At 36.1% G+C, this 23,307-nt stretch overlaps 1 long non-coding RNA gene across 1 annotated transcript in view; it reads right to left on the minus strand.

Moving 5' to 3' along the window:
- Positions 1 to 1,889: 1,889 nt before the first annotated feature.
- The window catches only part of LOC141275762 (uncharacterized), a 56,494-nt gene continuing 35,076 nt past the window's right edge, over positions 1,890 to 23,307 (minus strand). The window contains exons 2-4 of the long non-coding RNA XR_012324050.1: positions 10,122 to 10,225; positions 5,319 to 5,441; positions 1,890 to 1,955 (exon numbers count right to left, since the gene is read on the minus strand). This is a non-coding gene — a long non-coding RNA (uncharacterized lncRNA). The remainder of the gene's footprint in view (positions 1,956 to 5,318; positions 5,442 to 10,121; positions 10,226 to 23,307) is intronic.

Below are 23,307 nucleotides of genomic sequence, written 5' to 3' on the forward strand. Positions count from 1 at the left end.
CAGCACAGTCACTCAGCCACTGAACCTTCCATAAGTGATTGTTTAAAGGGCATCGCATTTTGTATCAAATAGTTGTTTCTATTGACTGGATTTGTGATTATGTACGTCATCCAAGTATTATTCCTAATTTAAAAGTTAATAGGCTATATTATGAACCAGATTTGTTTTCTACCATTCAGGGAGCTTTCATAAGAGAATTACAAGTCCCAGTGTTCAGACTCACACTTCAGTCTTAACCCCTCCCGCCTCAACATTAACTCCAGGTCTCAGATTCATTGACCTAAGGCTAACAGATATCGCAATCACACTTAGAGGTAAAATAAGCCACAACTGCAAGATGGACAGTACAACGAGTACTCCATCTGCTAATCCTGTGACCTCCTCTCTTGCCTGTGTGACACACTGCTTCTCATATGAAAGATTCTGTCCTGACTCCACCACTCCAGGCTCATCGTAGCATTAGTCATCAGGTGTGCCCCTTGCAGCAAGACCATCTCAGCTTCTACTGAGTCACCATACCACAGCCATTGCTCCTGCCATTCTGTTCCAGTAGCATCACTCTAGATGTCTGGTCAAGAACTGAGTTATCTTCGTTACTGCCTTAAAGAGCACTATATCATTCCCATTCCCCATTGGGAGGACTGGGGCAGAGCTGTCCGTCAAGAAACTTTTCCAGGACAAAGTCCCACCCCACTCAAGATAATCTAGGCCTTGGTGGTTAAGTCTGCACCATAAGTCTAGGTGTCTGTGCTCTCAGGAGAGCCTTGGACATCCTTTCCTGTAGGTCAGGATTATCTCAGAATACCATTGTGCCACAAAGTGTTTGGATCCCATGATGGGACCTAAAGGTTGAAAAGGGTTCAGTCATGAGGATAATTCCAAGAAGAATGATTCCAAAAAAGGGAAGATGCACAACCCAGACTGCAGTTACAGATATCACTGCACGAGGAAGTTTCAACTATCAAACGCTTCCAAATTCTTTAAGTAAATATATAGAATCAAATTATCTTCCAAGAAAAACATATCCTCAGACTATGATTATAAAATTCTCAATTTTATCACTGTCATTTCCCGTTGTGATCGTGTAGCAGATACTATTTTGGATGTTTGGATGATCCGACTCCTACCCTCCATGGCCTTGTTCCTGGAGGTGACCGTCTGACACAGCTCTGGCCAATAGAATGTCAAAGGGAGCAAATTGAATGGGGCTTCCTAGAAGCTCTGTGCTTTTCTGATAAAGTGTCTTTTACTCATCTGTTCTGTACTCTTTTAGACAGATAACTAAAGCCTCCTGTTCTTTAAGATGAGAAACATAGGAAAAAACCAAGAGGATCATGGAGATTCTGGATATTGCTAAGCTGAGGAACCATCACCAGTAGCTGTCAACCTTCAGATTTCATATTATGCATAAACAAATAAACCTTTATTGAAAGTGTTACTATTTGCATATTCTGTTACTAGCAGCTGAAACATTGCTCACTGATACAAGCATGTGTGTTCACTTGGTCACTTTGTTGTGACATCTATTCATTCCTCCTTGCTTATGCCCTTACTTCCATTAATTTTTTTCTTCAGTGATGGGGAACTAAAGCTTAGGGGAAAATATTTAGCTTTATGCTTTTCATGTATACTCAGATTTTATGGTTAATACTGTTTCTTTATGAATGATTTTTAAATTGTGTTGTTAAAGTCTTTCCTTCATGTCCATTATTTCTAAAAGAAAAAAAAATAAGAATCATGCTTATTTTAGATATTTTTCCATAGGTGTAGTATTGATTAGCTTAGAACTGAAACATACAATATTATCATCTTTCAAAATTTGATAGATTATAGAATTGGAGCTGGGAAAAACCTTTCTCTAGAATTCATGAAATAATACTTTACTTTGTGGTTCTCATCTTTCTTGCGATGATTCTGCTTTCACACAAATTGCTGTTCAAGAAGGATGACTGAGTCTAGAAACGAAAGAGGGAGGTGAGTCATTTTTTTCCATCCCTGCACAGAATAAATGTTACTGAATTTAGCATCTTGATTTGGTTTTCCCAAAGCATTGACTTTCTTAGATTATTCTTGTATTTAAATTTGAAAATAAAACCAAATAACCAATTATATTAACAAATATTTTCATTTCACCTATTACATTATTTAAAAGATTTTGAAAATCTCATTTTTACCAGATTTAATTTTTTTTATATTTCTTCTATATGGAGATTATTGTTAATAAAGGTTACTAAAACCAATTTTTAAAAAATTTTTATTTATTTTATTTTTGGCTGTGTGGGTCTTTGTTGCTGCATGTGGGCTTTCCTCTGGTTGCGGCGAGCGGGGGCCACTCTTCGTTGCGGTGCGTGGGCTTCTCATTGCAGTGGCTTCTCTTGTTGTGGAGCACGGGCTCTAGGCACGCGGGCTTCAGTAGTTGTGGTGCGTGGGCTCAGTAGTTGTGGCTCGTAGGCTCTAGAGTGCAGGCTCAGTAGTTGTGGCGCACGGGCTTTGTTGCTCCGCGTCATGTGGGATCTTCCCGGCCCGGGGCTCGAACCCGTGTCCCCTGCCTTTGAAGGGGGATTCTTAACCACTGCGCCACCAGGGAACCCAAAACCAAATATTTTGAACATATTTCTGTATTGTATGTTTGTTAGATAAAGTAAGAGGAGACCCAGTGGTTAGAGAATAATGCCTTGGTGATTCAGAAATCTGAAGGTCAGCCTCTTTCTGTATTATTTTTTTTAAATAACCTCAGACAAATGGTTTCACGCTCTGTTTAACTTGTTTTAAATATGGTTATTCGATTTGTCTTCTACCAGATGTACTCATTCAATAATTTATTTATTTTGAACCTAGAAAAAAATGTTATGCCAGCCTCTGTAGAAGAAAATTTATGTATATACATACATATATGTATATATGTATATATGTACGTATATATATGGTATAGTCACTTATTTTACAATCTAGCTGAGTGAATAAATAAAGTCTATGTGAGATAGTGTATGCTATGTTTCATGAGTGGTACTTACCAAAATAACTACAGGAAATCATAAAGATCTCCTTTAGTCAAGTAATAGAGAAAGATTTCACAGAGGGGATATGTTTTGAGCTTTGACCTAGACATTTTTGAAGGCATTGAGAGCATGGATTCTAGAGTAAGACTACTTCTGTTAAACTTCAGCTCATCTAGACTGTATGCCTACTTATTTGTAGACATAATAATACCTATTTTATAGAGCTGATAAAATACCTAAAGAATTTAATATATGGAAAGTCTTAAAACAGTGTCGCTCATGTTATATGAGCTTAAAAATTCTACCTATCATTTTAGTAGGTGGAGAGGTATGGTGAGCATCAAGGGAAACCACAGGAACAGACATCTTCAGGAAGACTTGATTAAGTCTACTGTGTTCGTTTCCTAGGACTGCGACAACTCAGTGCCACAAACTGGGTGGCTTAAAACAAGAGACATTTATTCTCTCACAGTTCTAGAGGCCATGAGTCTGAAATCAAGGTGTCAGTAGGGCCACACTCCCTGGGGAGGCTTTAGGGGAGAATCCTTCCTTACTTCTTCCAGCCTCTGATGACTCCTGGTGTTTCTTGGCTTAGATAACTTCAATCTCTCCCTCCATCTTCACATGACCTTCTCCTCTATGTCTTCTCTCCTTCTCTTCTCTTGTAAGGACACATGTAATTGAATTTAGGGCCCACCCCGATCTAGGATAGCCTCTTCCAAATAGGATCACATTTACAGGTTCCAGGTAGACATATCTTTTAGGGGGCCATCATTTAAGCTAATACAACTATTTGTAGGAATTTAAAAGTATATAAAGGGGAGCTTTATAATAGACTTAGAAAAGTAAGAAGTGGCTTTCAATACCTGGGCACAAAGTTAATAATTTATTTTATAGATATTGGTAAACCACTGAAACTTAGAGTCACAAGATAAGATCTATCATTTAGAATAGTAATCCGATGGTAGAGTCCAGAATTTGCTGAATAGGGAAGAAACAAGGAAAAAGTGGTGGAGAGAGCTATTGTGAGGAGATGATAATTTTTTTGTGGGACATTTGAATTTGTGTTGGGAATTCAGGGCTATATCCTAAAAAAGAATAAGGACCTGAGATATAGGTTTGAGAGACACTTTTATAATTGTGATACATGAAAAAATGAGATTAGGTAATGTTCCTGAGAGTTTATAGCCAAAGGTTTTGAGAGAGAATCTGTTCAGAGATTATCTTTAAAATGCCATATACAGTAATGTTGTTATTTGGGAACCTGGCTAACAAAAGAGGGAACCTATAATTTATCTCTAATTCAACCATTCTGCCAAAATTGATCCATATAAGATAAAATAAATACAACAACTTGCCTCCCTTTCCACCTTTATTAGGCAAATGGCTTAACTTCAACTGGCCTTGTTTCTGAGCTGTAATTACTTCGGTGACTGTGGTATCTGGTCATCTCAGCATAAGCAGCCTGTCAACATTTTGGGTCATTTCAATCCATCATCTTGATAAAGGTCAAGCCTGACTTCCCCCCACCACACACACACACACACACACACACCCCAAAATTGTTTTTCTCTTCTCTTGGCCAACATACTTGCTTTCTGTTTCTTTGCCATCCTAATATGACAGCTGATATCAACTTTAGAACCCCTCTCAGTATTAATAGCATGATGATATGCTTTTCCAAAAGAGTAACACTTCTTTTAATGAAGAAAATCTACTCTCCTATTGACTACATTATTGTCAAGAGCTGTATCATCAGAGACAGAAAAAAAATATGTAATCTGTAGAGCAGAAAAACATAAATGACAATTCACAAATAAATGATAAATTACTAACTCAAATAACATCAATGGGTTGGTGAAAGAGGGGAAAGGAAAGTGGGTGGAAGTTTAGCAAAAAGTGGTAGAGATGCAGAGAAATCTGCACAGAGCCCACATCAGCAGGTGTACAGTCAGAAAGGACCGTCTGCAACTTAGTGTTTCTCAAAGCATGATTCTTGGGCCACCACTACCAAAATGAAATTAAGGGCTTGATAAAAAGGCAGATATCTGGACCCTAACTTTAGGAATTATTTTGTTTCTGAAAAAATATCTGCTCTGTAACTATAAAAATATTACTCTAAAGCCCTTTGGAAGAAGCCAGTGAAGAAGGAACCTCAGCTAGCCAATAGCCAGGAGAGGCCCGAAATAGGCAATTAGAGCAGTTGCAGCCTCTCCCGCCCTCAGGTCATTCTCCACCAAAGAGCAGCTCAGCCTGTTGGGAAGCAGGAACCTCCTTTCAGCCTGCAGTCACCCTCAAAAGAGGTTAAGTGAGCTTTACCTTCAAAGCCAACCAGCTGATCCTAATAGGGCTTTCCAATCCCTCACAGCTCATCTGCAGTCTGAAGCTTGTTTTCAGTAAAGTGGAATTCTTTGACTCTTTCAGATCACAAGGAGACAGGACCTGTTTAAAATAAATATGTCCTGTTTTAGGCAACCAACTGTTGTGAAGTAATTTTAGTCAAAGTATGAATTAGATTGTGTGAAATAAATAGAAATGGGCTTGCATTTTGACAGCGGCAGGGGGCAGTAAAGAGACCTGGAAGGCAATAGATGACTAACACGATATAATGGGGACAAAGTGGACATGAGGATGAGACATGGATTCAACTCTGAAATCTTATGATGTAGAAATGACATTGATTCTTTTGGACCCTCAGTTTCCCAACCTATGAAATGGAGATTGTTACCACCAGCATCAGGATTGCTGCATGGATTAAATGTGAAAATATTGTCCTGGGGCACTCCAGGTGCTCAATGAAAACTATTTCTTTTTTCTTTCCTGGATTTGAGGAATATTTTATTCTCAAGAGGAGACAAATGGTTTAGAATGTAGAGAAGAATAAGATGTAATCACACCTTAAAATCTTCACATTTTGCTCAAGATATGCCAGGCAACAGCAATGGAAACGGCAGGTGGGAATGATATGACTGACACTTTAAAAAGAACCTACTCCCAGGCATTAGCAACATGACCTGGTTCTTATGGAACCAGGAAATATGAGATAGGAAATATGAGATAGCCAATTTAGGACAAAGGTCCTGACTCAGTCATTTTTAAAGGCCAGTCTCACCAATCTTTTTTTTTTTTTTACACTCCTGTCCCACTTACTTTTTGATTCCCTGACTTTAATGATCCTCATCTAGGATATCAGCTAAATGACTTTTCCTGTACCCAGATCCATGAACACTTTGTCCCTTTCCCTCGGTTTTAATAACTACTTTATACATTTGTCTCAGTCCACAGTTGCCTCCATAGGTAGGGAAGGTATACTGGTTTCAAATAAAATACTTTACAAATCAAATGTCCAACAATTCTATCAACAAACGGAATCTTGGCAATGCATTCATTGGTTGGTTTTTTTCTTAGATTTTTAAAGCCTGAAATACATTTCTCACATGATTAATGATTTATTTTTAACAAGGCTGATTTTATGGAGAGAAAGTTTGGATCCAGAGGTGTCTTTGTAAACTGATTGAGATGCTAGCTTTTCCCCTTGAACCCAGCCAAGTGTAGTTGAAATAAAACGTTTTAACCAGTGGAAGTCATTAAATTGAATAAAAGTTTAAAAAGGGTTTAGTTGTTTGTGAATATAATACATAAAGATGTCCAAAATATATTTAAGCGTGTTTTCTCGTGTTGTTCTTGTATGTGGTTAGGCCATAATTTTAAAAGTATTTAATGGTCAACTACTGGACAACTTAGCTATGAAGGAAAAAAAGCACTGTGCTATGAGAGTTTGTAATAGGGATCGCTGATTTACTTCTGGAAGTTACACAAGCCTTCTCAAGGAATTGTTGATTGAATGGAAATCTGAAATATGAGTTAACTCAGATACAGAGTTGGGAACTTCCTGCAGGGAAAAAGCATTATGTACATGGTCCTGGTGTGGGAAAGGGCATAGTGCCTACCAAATGACCTGAAAGAAGTTGGGCAGAAGAGTAAAAATTGAGTGTTGATACTGAAAAGATAGGCAAGAAGTACCAGCATATGCAGCCTTGCAAGTCTTATCATAGATTTTGGTTTTTCTTTTAAGAGCAAAGAAAGTTACTGAAAGGTTTTAAGCAGGAAATTGACACGATCAGACTTGTATTAACAAAAAAAAAAAAAATACTACTCTAAGCTACTGCGATTAGAAAGGCAAAAGTAGATAGAGGGAGACCAGGGATGGAGTCCTTGCAGAATTCATGAGTAAGAAGCTAACTTCAAGGGTAGAGGTAAAGGTTGTCCTAAGGGCATTTATAGGGGTAGTGGTAAGAGTCATGCCTTGGATGCAGAGAAGCAAGTAACTTTTAGAAGCATTTTTAATATAATATGACTCAACCATTGATTACATTGGAGGAGTGAGAGAGATATAGAGATTTCAGTTAACATCAAGTTTTGGCTTCTAGCTTGCTCAGCTGATGTGTGGATAAAGCTTTGATTCTGGTATATACACATGAGGATATACAGATAAACGCTAGATAGTTAGATAGGTTTTATATTCTGTGTAGTATTACTCCAAACATACTAACAGAAAGGAACATAGTATGAGCTTATTCAGGAAGACTTTGGGCACCCTAGGATCAGGACTCTTCCCTTCTGGTCATGGGAAGCTGATATTCTTTTCAACAATCCCAAAAGATGTAAAAAATGATAGCACTGTCAAATCACATGTTGCTGCCCACTGTGGTTCTTACCAAACACATATGTATATGAACAGCTGTGTCTTTTACCCATCCATCTCAACCAAATACATTCAAAGCTCAAACCAACAGTTGCACCAATGAGGCAGTGTAAGAAAATAATTAGCATGGGGATTTTAGGACACATATTATTGATATACAAAACCTTGTTTTGATATTAGGATCTTGAATAATTTATATACTCTTTGTATGGTACTTTTCTATAAAAATAAAAAATTATTATAATAAAACTTATTTCATAGAGTTGTTGTGAGAAGTAAATGAGTTAATACACGTAAAGTACTTAGGAAAATGCCTTATGTTAGAATTACTGGTCTCTACTTATCTTTTCAGTGTTGTGGTGACTGTATTGAGTCCTATACATGTCACTAGATCTTGGAAAAGTCTAAATCAAAGATTTTCTTAGAATATATTCCAGCTAAACTAAGCAGGGCTGCAGGAGGATAAAGTTTCAGAACAGAAATCATGACTTCCATTTGTGGTATGTTTATTTTTAGCTGACTATGAGGTATTAAAGTGAATATTTTGAGACATCTGTGAGATATATTGTCTGGCTTTTGGAGGAGGTCTGAGATAGAGATAGAAATTAATGATTGTTAGCATATAGATGAGAAAGGAAACTATTGATATAGATGAAATCACCAATGGAGAGAGCATACAATAATGTTGCACTTTGAGTTTCACAGGAAACAAACTCTGTGATGTGAATTAGCGTGTAGGCAGTTTATTAGAGGGTATTCTTAGGATCAAAAAAATATGAAAAAAAGAAGAGTCAGGATAGGGCAGTGAGAGAAGTTGCACTATGATGCAATATAAAAGGCCTCAGAGAACCTGAAACCAGAACAGAATTTCAGAATTGTTCAAAGTTAAGGGAAGGTTTCAGGACTTTATAGTCCTATGTAGACCAGTCATTGAATGAATCCTCTTCTAACAGACAAGGGCTCTCTGACAGATATTCCCAGAGAATGGGCCCTACCATGCTGAATTTGAGAAGCATCCACCACAAGTGAAAGAAAAGATGCTACAACCAACCCTTGAACACCTCTAATTTTTAAAGTTCCAGGATGTGAAGATAAGCCAGGAAAATAGAATTAGAAGGGGAGGGGAGGCCAGATAATTAAAAAGATAAATGATACGTTGGGTAGGAGACGCTAAGAAAGGGAGTATAGTATAAAGGATGGAGTGTTATGCAGTGTCAAATGTTGCTGGGTTTGGAATTTAAAAATTCATTGTAAAGAACGAACTAAACGTAAAAGAAGAAGACAGAAGAAAATACTAAAGTTTAGAGTAGAGATAAAAAGAATGCAGAAGAGAAAATCTATCAAATCAAATGTATTTCTTTGAAAAAATAATCAATAGAGTTGACAGATTTGAAGCAATACTGACCAATTAAAAACCAGAGAAGACTCAAATAAGTTAAATTGAGAAGGAAAGGGATCCATTACTACTGATCTTATAGAAATAAAAGGGCTTATAAAGAAATACTGTGAACAACTGAGAAATTAGTTGATGTAGATGAAATGAGCAAATTTTTAGAAGGACGCAAACTACCATAACTGACTCGAGAATACATAGAATGTCTAAATGGGCCAATAATAATTAAAAATGTTGAGTTAGTAATTTAAAATTTTTCCCACAAAGAAAAGTTCAGGACCTGATGGTTTAACCAGTGAATTCTACCAAAACTTTAAAGAGGAATTAATATCAATCCTTCCCAAACTCCTTTAAAGCATGGAAGAAAAGAGAAGATATCTCAGCTTATTCTGTGAGGCCAGTACTAATCTGACACTAAAACTGGAAAAATACAACATGAGAAAACAAAATTATAGACCAATATTCTTTATTAATATCGATACCAATATCCTCAACAAAATACTAGCAAACCAAACCATTAGCATATAACAATGTTTTTATACCATGACCAAGTGGGATTTTTCTGAGGAATACAAAGTTGATTTAACACTCTAAAATCAATCAATGTTACAATATTAATATAATAAAGGACAAAAGCTTCATGATTAACCCAATAGATTCAAAAAGAGTATTTGACAAAACACGTGATAAAAACACTCAACAAATTAGGAATAAAAGGGTTTTCTTAACCTGAACTTTCTTAACCTGATGAAGAGCATTTATGAAAATGTGGTGAGATCTTAATTCCTTTTGAGTTGGTGTGTTGGGCAGGGGGAAGGGCATAACTTGTGTATTAAATTAAGATTATGCAGATTATAACTTTTAAATGAGGAGGCATAAGCCCCTCACATAGGGCTGGCAGACAGCTCCCTCAGCTTCTGAGCTCTCACTTTTGGGAAGTAAAAACCCCTTGGTCATTTTGATTGAAGGTGCAGTTTCAATACACCCACACAAAAGAAGTCAAGTCACCAGATTTGTTACTTACAGATTCCAGAAAACGGGCTAGGGGCATCCAACGAGCTAGTGGAAGGGCAGTCTTCCATCCCAAGTCACGATCGAGCAGGAGAGAGGGAGCAGGGTAACAAGTACCTATTACTTATAAGATGTTTGGGTGGAGGTCACTAACTTTTTGTGGACTCACCTCTAAGAGGTTATTTTAAAAGGTGCCTCAAGAAAAACAAAAAGGAACGTGTGGTGGGAATCCTAAGCTCAGGTCCTTATTTAACTATCCAAACTCTGGGTAAATCAGGGTTGTCGTACTGTAAAATGCCTAGGCAGCAACTAAAAACAGCTGTTTTCTCATCACATTTCTTGGACATTCAAATGGAGATATTGCCTAGGCAGTTAGATTACTAGTTTGGAGTTCTGGAGAAACATGAGAGATGAAAGTGTACATTTCACAGTCATCTGCATACAGATGGTATTTAAAGCCAGGGGACTGGATATAATGTAAATTGAACATTATAGAATTTACAGAAATGATATACTTGACGGATACCTTATTGGATATATTGTGATTCCAAAAATGGGTAAGGTTTGAAGCATAAGTAGGTTGTGATTATAATAAAACTAAGAAAAACATTGAATTATGTAGGTGGGCACATCTGAAGGATGATTGATGCCTTTGATTTTAGCTAGTTGAATTTTACAAGATATAAAATAAGTTTTGTAGCAATGTATTAGTAGGCAGTTGGGGTAGAGAGAGCAGAATTTGGAAGAGAGAAAAGGGTAAAATATGAAGATGTTGGTGCTCTCAACCAAGATGCGATATCTGAAGTTAAGAGATAGGATATAATGTCATGATATCAGCAAGAAAGACTATGGAGGGATTTTCAGATTCATAACTGATTGCGGCTGAATAATAGCATTACAAAATATATCCATGTCCTAATCTCTGGAACCTGTGAATGTTACCTTATAAGGCAAAAATGACTTTGCAGATAGAATTAAGTTAAGCATCTCAAGATGGAGAAGTTATCCTGGATTACATGTTGGACCACACGTATCCTCAAAAGAAAGGGACGTAATCTGAGAATACAGATTCCTTGAATAGCAATTTTTATATTTAGATCTCTATTAAATATTCTTATTTTTATATTAATGTATATAGTATAAATGTGACAAATTGTATCAATCTGTTATCAATAGTTCCACGAATGTTTATGGGAAGAAATTAAAATTTAATATACATGAGCATTATAGAGATGTACCTGAAATGAACAGCCATATAGGAAAAGAAAACGATAAGAAAACTATAAAGAGAAGCTTGCGAAACAGTGATGATCACAGTAAGGTAGTTATCTGTTTTTGTCTTAAACAGAGATGTAACTGAAATATATTTACTAATGACAAATTAAATCAACAGTCAGCAGACACTATATTTACTGGTTGCCTAATACATACTTACACCTGATGCTTGGAGCTACAACAATGAACAAGACTGTTCCTACCATGAAAAAACACCACACATTAGGGCAATGTTCCTTCAAATGTGATTATAAGGAACCAGAATCATCAGTAATCCACTTCAGCCCTCTTACATAAGAATCTTTTGGGGAGGTCTCAGAATCTACTTTTTTCCCCTAAAAATGGACTTTATCTTTTAACAGTTGATTCAGGTATACAGAAAAATTGGGAAGATAGTACAGAAAGTCTCTGTATACACCTCACATATTTTTCCCCTATTATTAACATCTTACATTAGTATGATATGTTTGTTACTACTAATGAACCAATGTTGATGCCTTGTTATTAAGTTCATACTTTATTCAGATTTCTTTAGTCTTTCAAACCTCATGTCCTTCATCTGTTCCAGGATCCTATTACATTTAATAGTCACATCTCCTTAGGCTCCTCTTGTCAGTGAATGTTTCTTAGACTTTCTTTATTTTTGATGACCTTCACAAATTTAAGGCATACTGGTAAAGTATTATGTACAGTGTACCAACATTGGCAGTTTGGGGATTTATTTGATGTTGTTCCCATAAGTAGATTAAGGTTATGGGTTTGGGGGAAGAAAATGGAAGAGATAAATTTCCATTTACGTCACAGATCAAGGGTACATACTATCAACGTGCTTTATGATTGTTGATATTGACCTTGATCACCTGGCTGAGGCAGTGTTTATCAGGTTTATTACGTTACTCTTTTTTCCCCTTTTTCATACTGTACTCTTTGGAAGGAAGTTTCTATACTCACAACACCCTTAAGCCCACAACTCCTTTTAGGGTAGAGTATCTACATAAATTATTTGGAATTGTTATACATGGGAGATTTGTCTGTTCTCTCCAATTTTAATACTTTATTCAACCATTTATTTATATCACTATGTATTCATGAACATTTATTTTATACTTTGGGCTATAATCTTATATGACTTTATTCTGTTTGATCAAATTATTCCAGTGTTGGCCATTGGGAGCTCTTTCAGTTGTCTTCTAAGCCCCTTTGATAGTCTCTATTAAGAAGGATTCGGTTTTAGCACTTTCTTACTTTCTGGCAGTGTGAGATGCTCTTGGGCTCACTTTTCCTGTCCCAAGTGTAGAATCAGCCATTTCTCTGAGGTGCCATGTTTTATTTTATTGCAGAATGGCATTATACACCAAGATCTCTGTGCTAGGTGTGCTCATTACATCTGGGGTCTCACTTTTTATAGGTACTCTCAGCTGACAGAATAAGAAAATATATATGTTTATACTAACCTGTGTACATACACATATCTATAAGTATTTCAGTATGTAACCATCTGTGTTTAAGCTATTAAGCTAACTATATTAAACTAAACATGAGCTTTTCCTGATGTCTTCAACTCGATTCCATCACTACATGAATCATTCTTTTTCTCCTTGCTTACCTGTAAATTCTCACTTCAACAGTGAGAAACCTGAATCTTACCACCCACCATCCATTTATTTAATTGTTCAACTGCAGTGTTCATTTATAGCAGTATCAGAATTGTTAACCTGTACTCCCACACTCTACATTTTTTTAGCAAGCTTTTCCAGTGCTTCTACACATCAAAGTGATGATGGGTTAACCACACTGAATAAATAATTTCTGAATCTAATTATCCATACTTTTTTCTTCCTTTATAAGATTAAAAATATGTCTTCTTAAAATCATAATTTTGATTTTTTTGTATTTTAAATATTTAATACTAAGCATTAAAATTAAATGTAATTTATATTAGCTTTAATTTTGAAATTAATCAGTAATAAAAGGGAAGTAAATAGTCATAGCAACAACCACAATAATTTTTTGTTTGCTGCATTTCATCTCTGTTTGTTAATAACAGGTAATAGATTTCTCACTTTGAATGTAATTAAGTGATATTGTCTGCTTCTGCAGACTCTACTTATTAATAGAAATAATGTAATTCATTAGGAAATGTAAAAATGTGAGTAGTTCACTGCCTAAGAGATGAAATACTTGAGTTAAGCTTTAGGATTTAGCTATCAGTGACCTATATAAACTAGTTTATGGGGAAAATAATGCAGAAGTGGTTTAGATTAGGGCTGTCTCATGGGAACTCAAGGGAGGAACTCAGGCAGGCCTCAGAAACATGCTGAAATAAGGGACTGCCATGCCATCTTGACTTTGGTTTCACATCTCTGTTCTTCTCTGTGTACCTTCTTTATTTTTCCCTCTTGGCTTCTCTAGTTCATATGTCTGATAAAATATGGTCATTTTATGCTTCCTGTACTTGTACTTTACTGTGTTAGTTACCCAAAACAACAGTCTCTTCTATGTACATATTCTCAGTCAGACTCTCAGTGGCTTCTGTTTTAATCAATCAAGACTATAAGCAGAAGGGATGTACTGATCTAAATGGGTGCCAAGGTTGGTCATTGTGGAGGAAACAGGATGAAGAAATTGTGGCTGTAACTGGGCAGTATTTCCAAAAGCGTCTGCTACAAAGCTTAATAAGACATTGAACGTGGAGTTCTGTTCACCAATAAAGTAGCACTTCTGCCTAGTTCAAAATGATTGGTTGATTTCTACCTTCTGAAGGTTAGTAGGTATATTGCCTAAACCATTTCTCTGGTATGTTATTTTTTCCAATATCTTTTTGTTTAATCCCTGTAACATTATATTCATTCATTCTTGATTAGTTATATCCAGGGCCACCCTCTCCACATTCAGAGAATCGCTACCCCCAACATCTATCTGGCTGTGAGAATTGTTCCTCTCAGAGTTCTCATAGACTAAAAAAATTGCCCGGTGTGATTCCTCATTATGTGTCTTATCCCAAAGGATAAACATCCCTGCTTTTCCATGCTTCTCAAAACTCAAGATGTTCTACTCCTAGACCATTTACTGATCATGAAATAGCCATCATTCTAATACATTGGAGAGAGCCCAGCTAAACTCAGTGAATATCTAAAAAGAACAAAATAAAAGTCAACACAAACACTGCACAATACCTATGTAAAGACACCTTAAGAATTCCTTTTCTCACTATGTTTTGTGATTGAATCCCGCAAGTGAGAGAAGAATTAGCCTGCGTGGTTTACAAATTAAAGTACCTGCTTCAGGAGTTAATGAAATGTGAGGAACACATACTTTTCCACAGGAATATTTAAAAAAAACCCAAAACTACTTTGTTCTGGCCCATCAAAAGATAATGGAATCTTATCTTCCTATCTCCCACTTGACTTAAAAAAAAATCAAGTGCTGTAGAGGTTATATAATGTGTTCTTATATGCCTAAAAAGAGATCTCCTCACTTTTTTTTTTTCTCCTCACTTTTTACATCTATTCTTTCTTTAATTTCTAGAGTTTACCTGGCTCCAAGTCATGTAAGATGGCATACTTATTAGCAGACAACAGAGCTGTACTCTTAAATCACACATGCTTCTTGACATCAAGCATACAGTCACAGTAATACATTCATAAAGAGCACGTTGGCTTTAAGAGGTTTTGTCATTGAGACTTCCTAAGTTGCTAACATTCCTTCTGAGCCCTTGCATACCATCAAGAATCATCCATTTAATGTCACGTTAATTTATTAACTTTACAATTCATTCTTAGGGACAGGGTTCCCTAAGGCTGATGCTGTCTTGAAATTAATATTAGACTAATACATAAATATATGGTCATCAAAACTGGAACAACTTAAAACCAACCAGGAACTTCCTACAGAGACAGAGAAAGGGAGAAAGATGAAGGGGATGAGACAATTTCCTTTCTGAAATACAGGAGTTAATACTCTGTATAGCTGCATATGGAATATATTGCTTACATCCATTTTTAAGTCTGAGTACAGTAACTCATAAGGATGGACAATTTTGCTGGTAGCAAATACAGAGAGGCCTTAAGGCAGCAAGTATATGCTAAATATTAGGTCCTAGGGGAACACAGCACTAGTTACATATGGCCACCAGCCTTAAGAATGTTACAGTGATGCCAAAAGCAATGCCAATTTTTTAATATTAATACTAGTTAAATTGAACATATTTTACAAAATATTTTTTTTAATGTGAGAGCCAAAATATTACGCATTCATTGGTATTGGCAACCATGACAAGAGAATATTTTAAAAGAAACATACTAACAAAAAGAAATAAAGATGAAAATGTATTTCTAACTGTGTTTATAGAGTTCCTGAACATGAAAGAAAGGAAAGGTGGTGAAAAGGGGGAAAATCTCTATTTTAGGTATATATGAATACGTTATGTAACTACTGCAGCACTGAAATTTTTAAATTTGCATATAGCGTCACTTGCCAGAAGCAGATATTTTATGCATAACCACAGATGGAAGCTGTTAGCTGGGATTTTGTCTTTAGTTTATCATCATCATTAGATATTAATTGGAATGGATTGGTACCTACCTGCAGGCTTTCACAAGAAAAGGAAAAGGGCAAAGTTGATCAGTTTGCAGATCACAGTAATAACATCACAAAAATTTTTATGGGAAATATTTGGCATATATTCTTTAAATTTAAATTGGTGGTACTTGATTTGTTGCAGAGTGTTTAAAAAGAAAATCTGATACTCCAAGAAGCCAAAGTCAAGAATATGGAAGAAATGAGATTCACCATACTCTCCTACTGGTTCCGGCATAATCCCCATGAAAACCACTTACCAAGACAGAGGCAAGAGAGAAAACTGGCCCTAACATTTCAAAAATAAGCTCCCTCCCTCTGAATTTTACCCATCTAAGAACTGTTTGTATTAATGTAATTCACATATATCCTATATTAAGGTATTGTTCACATTACAGTATATAATCCATCTATTCATTTTATTCACATAATGAAGGATATAATGTTTTTTTTAAAAGAAAACTGCTCTATGCCTCAGCTTTTATCTTCGGAGTGTTTAGTGTCTTCTATTTATTACTTAATATTTAAACAACCTCAGTGTAGTAGAAAGGAAATTTAAGGACTAAAATTAAAAAGAAAGAAAATTAGGATACAAAAAGTAGAGAAATATGTTATTATTATTTGCCTCCTGGTTTTATATAGTTACTTGAAGAAATTTGTTTCAGAAAGTCTAGATTCTGAACCCACCTCCATCACTTTCATTCACCTCAATGCTCAATTTCTTCACTCTGCACCATTTAGATGCTAAATTCTATAGAATTCTATAGAACCTTCACAAGGTTCTTAGGCAGATCAAATGAGACTGTAACTCTGAAGTGCCATTCAGACTGCACATGAAAAATCATTTCTCGAGCCTTATGCTCAGGTGGGGGAAGAGATAAGAAAGAAAGACATACTTAGAACAAGGAGACTGTTCCAGATTAATTGGTGGGGGAAGGAGAGATGGTATAAAGAAAAGAACTCTTACACACCATTTGTCATCAAAGTGCCATTTTCCCAACTGGTTTCTTCTTTCTTCCTCCCGCAGGAGTGTGCACTGGTAGTCCAAATTTGTTTATTCATTTCCTGGAGGGTAGGTGTGTGTAAATGTAGTTCTTAAAGACAGAAGGCAGGGCTTCCCTGGTGGCGCAGTGGTTGAGAGTCCGTCTGCTGTTGCAGGGGATGCGGGTTCGGGCCCCGGTCCAGGAGGCTCCCACGTGCCGCAAAGCGGCTGGGCCCGTGAGTCACGGCCGCTGAGCCTGCGCGTCCAGAGCCTGTGCTCCGCAGCGGGAGAGGCCACAACAGTGAGAGGCCCGCGTACCGCAAAAAAAAAAGACAGAAGGCAGAGAAGCATGATGGGCATATTTAGGAACCTTCTCTGGTCAAGTCTGTCTACCTGGAAAAAGCTACGTAAAGTTCTGACAGTTCCATACATCTCTCAAATATCAGTTCTTTGCAATGGATCATTTTGCAATGAACTTTGCAATGAATGAAGTAAAGCAATGGATTCCTTTTATACAATAATAGTAATAATCATCACCTAATTGTTTCCCAAGCTTTAGTGTTTAAACGTTGGCTTTATTAAAGGAACCAGAAAGTATCAAGTGTGGTCTTGGTATTACTAATCGGTAAGTGAGAGAGAGACTAAAGGAGATTAAGTACAGCATCTTCTTGAAGAATTTGCAATCTTTTTTTTCTAAAAAAAGACAAACATACATACATATAACCTCCAAGCACCAAGTTATATGATAGTAGGTCTAGAATGTTGTAGGAAATCAGAAAAGAAAGGGTAAGATAAGGCAAAGAGCTCTGTGGCCCATACAATTTCTAAACAGGAAAGGAACTTAGAAATCATCTACATAAACCCTTGTTTTATACACAAAGAGAGTTCAAGCTCATAATGCAGCTTAAGTTAGAAGTGACCCAGAACGAGAGAACCGTTATTTTCAATATCCTAGGCACCTAACAAAACTGACCTTGGTAGTGAAGGATGGGCAGGCTTTAGATGACAAGAGGAATGAGTATTTTAGGTAAGCGGTGGGATAAACTGTCAATAGAAGTGTTTTATGGACTGACTACATTGTATTGCATCAATGGATCTATTATGCAAGTAGTTTTACCGATTTAAAGTTTTACTGATGCAAAAAGAACTTTAACACATTGCAGAGCCACCAAATAAATATTTGCTGGATTACAACATGAAGATAATTTGACCATGCAAAGAAACCTACTTTGTGCTTCTATCCTTTACAAACCTATAAGAGTAGATGACAGAAACATTAGTAGCCTTACCATCAATATTTTTGACTGAGAAAGAATGATTGTGAATTGTATGTTTGGAGATTGAATTTCCATCCCTCAGTCTACCGCAAATGCAGTTGTACAACCTTAATATTATCATCTGAAAAGGAGGGGTAGATAATCTCAGATTTCCTTTCTGAGTCATCATTCAGACTTTATGAATGAAAATTTGTTTGGGTGATGCAGAAACATTATAAGTAAGCTAATAGTTGAAGAAAGAACAATGCAATAGAAATTCTAAATGCTTACTTTATATTCTTCAGACTAGTTTTTTCTTTGATTTCTAATTGTTTAAAATTCTTATTCATAATTTTGATCCTGCTTTCATTGGTTTTCTATTGATTCAGGAAATATTTAGCTCATACTCTAGATCAAACATTGTACTAGATACTGAAAATATGGAGCTGAAAGGCAATTGCTTCCCCAAATAAGGAGATAATTAAGGTACAAAAAATAAGGCATCTTTTATGATCTATTATACCCAAGATAACTTAGATCTTATTTAATTTAATTCTGATAAAAATCTATAAATTATTATCCCATTTATAGGAGAAGAACTGAAACAGTACCTAACATAGAGTAAAACTCACACAAAATTAGGCAGAAAATAATGTACATCTTATATAATACAAACAGAAAAATGGTTTTGTATTTTTTAAAAATCTTTGAAAAAATCACCTTAATTTTCTCATCTTATATTGAATTTAAACCTATAAAATTTACAAATGCAATTTAAACATTTCAAAAATGTTCACACGCTGAAACAATTACATTTAAATAAATTACTGAAAATAAGTGTGTTTTACTTATTCTTCCAATTGTTTTTGGAGACACTTCTGCTTAGGAAAGTGCATAAGCTTTTACAATGCAGTGAATAAATGGAAACTATTCATTTATATATTTAAAAAATACACAAAGAAAAATAGAATAGTGACTGCAAGATTAATTGGCACGCAAACTGTTTAGCCTTTGGTCCTGTGCTCTAACAAGCTCTTAGTCATCCTTTAAGACCCATCTCAAATGCCCCTCCTATTCAACTGTCAACACATTTTATTATGAGTCATATTGATGTATTAGATGTTGAAAAAACTAGATGAAAAGATAAGTTCCTTGACCTTAAGATGCTACTGTTCTATTAAAGAGACAGATATCAAGGAAATCATTAAAATATAATGCAAAAATTGCTTGAGGTTTATGTATCAGTCAGTGGAAAAAGCCACTTTTAATTACCCAAATATGAACACTTAATATAAGGAAATAGAAGCTTAGAAAGTTATTGGGAGGAGGGGTAGACATTCTCTTTCAAAGAAGTTCTGCAGATATTTGGGTGGGCAAACAGCTTCAGGCTGTCATCATTTTAAGGACTGTTTCAGTTTCGAGCACCACCCACACCCCCATCCAAGGTCATGCTATTCCTGGAACAGCCACCTCTGATAACTGAGCCAAGAATGGTTATACCTACACAGGAAAACAATTTGAAAAAAATAGATACATGTATATGTATAACTGAATCACTTTGCTGTACACCTGAAACTAACACAACAATGTTAATCAACCGTGCTCCAATATAAAATTAAAATTTTTAAAAAGAGTGGTTATAAAGTTGAACTATTTTAACCCAATGTAGAACAACTTTAATACTCAACAATTCCTCTAGATCTCCCTATCAGATTGGCTAAAACTGTTTCAGGTCTGCATCGAAGTTTGGCTTCTTTTATTTTTTCCTATATTGCTTCTTCCCTCTTTCTTGCACAGCAGATCTGTGATATACAGCTCACATCCTAAATATGGTCTCAGTGTTTGATTCTGGAAAATCCCTACCTGTGTAGAAGGACTGGGGGATCTGAAGTCAGAAAATTTGCCACGGAGGATGTCAATGGGCAACACCAAAGCCTGCTTTTCTGTCTTCATCGCCTCATTGACACTGTTCTGATAAAAGTTAGTAATGATATCCTTGTTGCTAAAACTAATGAGATTCTTTCCTCCCTGTATTTAACCTGCTGACCATTCCCATTCTCAGAACTATATCTTCCCTTGCCAGGGTGGTGGATAATGAACTCAGACTCAAGTCCCGTCTCTATTACTGATGAACTGCGAGACCTCAGGCATTTCACTTAGTCTCTCTGTGCCTCGATTTCCAGTCTGTAAAATGGTGATAATCATTGTATCTACTTCATAAGGCTGTTGTAAAGATCAGATGCTTAGAATAGTGTCTGTCACATAATTATCACTATATATCTGTCTTCTATTTATATCCTGTTATACCATTTTATCTGTTTCTCCTTCTTCCTCTCTGACAGCTCCTTCTAAGCCCTGTCCCGTTTTCTTTGTGTCCCAATCACCACCACAAATCTTGATGCTATCTTTCTTTGACTTTCTTATCTTTCTCTAAACCATCTGACAAATGTTTAGTTTAAATCCAGCCTTCTAAGTAGCAGATCCATATTTTCAACTCTGCTGAATATCTACATTTAATGTCCATAGGCTTTGAAACTCAACATAGCTTAGTATGGATTAATTTCTCCTCCTCCTTCCCCTCAAAAGCAAACACAAAACAAAACACAGTGAATGGTACCACTGAAGGTACATATACTCAGGTGCCCAAGTCAAAAGTGTAGAAATAATTTCTAACATTTTTCTCACCCATATTTGCCTTTTCCCTAGAGCATACAGATATATACATACTTAGCATCTTCTGGATTTCTTACCTCCTCTCCAGATCCATTGCCATTACCATTCCCTTAATTTAAGTATTTTTTGTTTATTTGTTTGTTTATGCAGTGTTTACCAACATCATCAGCTCCTAACTTGTCATCCTTAGTCTAATCAATCACTTTCTCCAATCCGTTCCCCGTACTGCAGTCTGCATGACTTTTTTGAAATGAACATCTCAGCTTGTCACTCTCCTAACTTAAAGCACTTTTTTTGTTCACCTATGTCCTTAAGGATGGATACTTATATCTTTTATGTGGTGTATAGTACCCTTAATAATCAACCCCGTATTAATGATTCCATCATTTTAATTAAGCTTCCAACTTTAGTTAAGCGCCAATAAATTTAAAGAACTTATAGTTCTCCAAGTGCCATTCAATCCTTTACACATATTCTTCTATGTGTCTGAAATACCATCTCCACCACCAAACTTCCTGCATCAGTTTGCTTCACTATTTATTGGACAACCACAAAATCTGAGTGGTATTTATTTACACATCTGGGATTCAGCTAGGATTTGGCTTATTTAGTCTGGGCTTTTTCCTCTGTGTCTCTCTTCCTCCTCTTGGGGCTTGTGGGCTATCCTGTGGGCACGTTCTTTCCATGGTGATGAGAGAGGTGCAAGAGGGAATGTGGAAGCATGTAAGACCCCTTACAGCACAGTCTCAGAACTGGACTACCATAAATTCTGCCTAATAATTGGCCAAAGCAAATAACATGTAGGTATCCAGAGTCAAGAGGAGGGTAAATATACTCTGTCTCTTTTGTGGAAGGAATGGCAAAGTCATATGGCAAAAGGTGTGAACATAGGGAGGAGTGCTGCAGCCAGTAATGCTATCTACAGTACATCACTCCTTGCCTTGCCTACTGGTTCTATAGGTTTCATTTCAGCCGTCGCCTCTTCCAGATACCCTCACTGACTCTAAGTTGGCTTTTGGTGCTCTGAGGTGCTTCCCTAGTTGCCTGTGCATACCTATATTTGTCATCAGGAGCAACTTTAGAATTGTAATTTCCAGTATCTATTTTTTTCTTTCCATTACACTGAAGATTCATTGAGAGTAAGAATTGTGTTTTGATTTTATTTCCACTCACTTATCTAGAACATATGATGTGTATTTAATAATGGTCTGTGGTATTATCAAATACTTGAATACATAAATGACTGAAAGAAAATGTGAATGAATGAATATTGCAAGGAAAAGGAGATAATGGCCTGAACCAGAGCAGTGTCAGTGAGAACAGACAGAAGGAAATTAATTTAAGCCATGTTTAGGAGGTAGAATTGTCAGGCCTTGGTGACTGAGTATAGGGGAAAGGGTAATAAAGATAAGCAAGACATTTAGGATATCAATTCTCCAACTGTTCAAGCCTAAACTCTATTCTCCACTACCATCTTCCAAGAGATTAATCTGTTACATATTTCCTGCTGTGTGTAAGGCAATTTTGTACAGTTGCTAGAGATTACCAATATCTCTAATTGATTTGCATAATTTATGACCTTTCTAATGTACTCACTGAAATTCTTCCATCAGCAGTAGTTGTAACACAACTTTTACTATTTTTCCCTTCCCAGTTTTTGTTTGTCCATATGCAGATAATAAAACAAATAGAGCAAAATTTCTGTCTACAGATGACGTAATTTATGCTTTTCTTATTCTGACATAGTCCTTCATTGCACCTGAGCAAAAAAAGGTTATTAAAGTATTAGATGAATGTAAATTAAGGTCAGAGGAAAAGGTAATAAATACTTAGAAAATAACAGTTTCAGAGAAACTCAAAAAATTAGAAGAAAAAAGCCTTACTAAACCCTTAAAAGCAACATTCACTTGCAAAATTTCATCTTGTAACACAGCTAGTTTCTACAGAACTCATGAATAAGCCATCAATTAGCACTATTACTGAAATAATGCATTTGAATATAATTTTATCTTTAGAAAATCACTACCAGGTTAATCTTTGCATAATTATTTCAGTGAAAGGCAGTGTTGCAAACATTCACTTCATGTCACTTTTGACCTTTAGGTTGTGGACTCAATCAAGCCTTGGAATTTCTTTCTTTCCCCCAAACTTGATGGTGCTCCTAAAGTTAAGGTTTTGCTTTCAGTATATATGTAACACTCTCAAGGTAAAACATTATCACCTTGGAAATCATTTTATGATTATTGCATATTTTAGTTCTCAGTTTAGACTGGAGTCTTCCATCTTAATTTAATTTGTGAATTTCAATTGATTGCCAAAATGCTATAGAAGCAGGGAGGGGGAATTGTGGACAATTCCTGGGTTGTGGGATTCCAAGCTGCTGTTTAGCGGTTTCCTATGTTTGATGAAATCAGCTTGCAATACTGCTCATTTTT

This window comes from Tursiops truncatus, chromosome 11, assembly GCF_011762595.2.
Source record: "Tursiops truncatus isolate mTurTru1 chromosome 11, mTurTru1.mat.Y, whole genome shotgun sequence".
Taxonomy (NCBI): domain Eukaryota; kingdom Metazoa; phylum Chordata; class Mammalia; order Artiodactyla; family Delphinidae; genus Tursiops; species Tursiops truncatus.